Source organism: Phocoena phocoena, chromosome 4 (assembly GCF_963924675.1).
Source record: "Phocoena phocoena chromosome 4, mPhoPho1.1, whole genome shotgun sequence".
Taxonomy (NCBI): Eukaryota; Metazoa; Chordata; class Mammalia; order Artiodactyla; family Phocoenidae; genus Phocoena; species Phocoena phocoena.
In genome coordinates, this window is record NC_089222.1 from 100,095,841 (window position 1) to 100,097,451 (window position 1,611).

The window sequence follows — 1,611 nt, forward strand, 5'->3', positions numbered from 1 at the left end:
TATTTTTAGTTCTTTAAGGAACCTCCATACTGTTCTTCATAGTGGCTGTACCAATTCACATTACCACCAGCAGGGCAAGAGTGTTCCCTTTTCTCCACACCCTCTCCAGCATTTATTGTTTCTAGATTTTTTGATGATGGCCATTCTGACCAGTGTGAGATGATATCTCATTGTAGTTTTGATTTGCATTTCTCTAATGATTAATGATGTTGAGCATTCTTCATGTGTTTGTCAGCAATCTGCATATATCCTTTGGAGAAATGTCTATTTAGGTCTTCTGCCCATTTTTGGATTGGGTTGTTTGTTTTTTTGTTATTGAGCTGCATGAGCTGCTTGTAAATCTTGGAGATTAATCCTTTGTCAGTTGCTTCGTTTGCAAATGTTTTCTCCCATTCTTAGGGTTGTCTTTTGGTCTTGTTTATGGTTTCCTTTGCTGTGCAAAAGCTTTGAAATTTCATTAGGTCCCATTTGTTTATTTTTGTTTTTATTTCCATTTCTCTAGGAGGTGGGTCAAAAAGGATCTTGCTGTGATTTATGTCATAGAGTGTTCTGCCTATGTTTTCCTCTAAGAGTTTGATAGTGTCTGGCCTTATATTTAGGTCTTTAATCCATTTTGAGTTTATTTTTGTGTATGGTGTTAGGGAGTGTTCTAATTTCATACTTTTACATGTACCTGTCCAATTTTCCCAACACCACTTATTGAAGATGCTGTCTGGGAAAATAGCACTTTTAAAACAGAAGGGAGCTTTCAGCTTGAAGCAGCCAAGGTGCAGCTTTCTTGGGTCATCCCAAATATGGGTTCATATGACACCAGCCACCTCCACCTTGCCACCTAAGTTCAACCCCAAGGAGATAAAAGCTGTATATCTGAGGTGCACTGATGGGAAAGTTGGTGCCACATTTGCCCTGGCCAGCAATATCGGCTCCCTCTGTCTGTCTCCAAAAGAGGTTGGTGATGACATCACCAGGCAACTAGTAATTGGAAGAGTCTGAGAATTACAGTGAAACTGACCATTCAGAACACACAGGCCCAGATTGAGGTAGTACCTTCTGCCTCTGTCCTGATCATCAAAGCCGTCAAAGAACTGCCAAGAGACAGAAAGAAGCAGAAAAACATTAAGCACAGTGCAAACATCACTTTTGATGAGATTGTCAACATTGTGCAACAGATGAGGCACTGATCTTTAGCTAGAGAACTCTCTGGAACCATTAAAGAGATCCTGGGGATTTTCCAGCCCGTGGGTTGCAATGCTGATGGCTGCCACCCTCACGACATCAGAGATGACATCAACAGTGGTGCAGTGGAATGCCTAGCTAGTTAAGAACTACAAAGGAAAATAATTAAATAAAGGGTTATTTGATGACCAATAAATAAATAAATAAGAGGGGAGTCAGAAAGTGGAAATTAGGACAAGATTCCTTGGTGAAAGTGCTTCTTCACCAGAGGTGGTAAAGATACTATAGAAGTTTGGAACTGATGGTGGAAGCCTTTGTGAACCAAGTTAAGATCTGAAATTTAGGTAAGACTTAGTACCAGAAGTGCAAATTTATAATAGCAATAGAAGAGGGAGCTCTTGAACTGAGAAACTGGGAAAGCTACCCCTTCCCATA

The 1,611-nt window shown here is 40.2% G+C and overlaps 1 pseudogene; it reads left to right on the top strand.

The window, feature by feature from the left end:
- Positions 1-705: 705 nt before the first annotated feature.
- On the top strand, positions 706-1,322 carry LOC136122059 (large ribosomal subunit protein uL11-like; annotated as a pseudogene).
- The last annotated feature ends 289 nt before the right edge of the window (positions 1,323-1,611 follow it).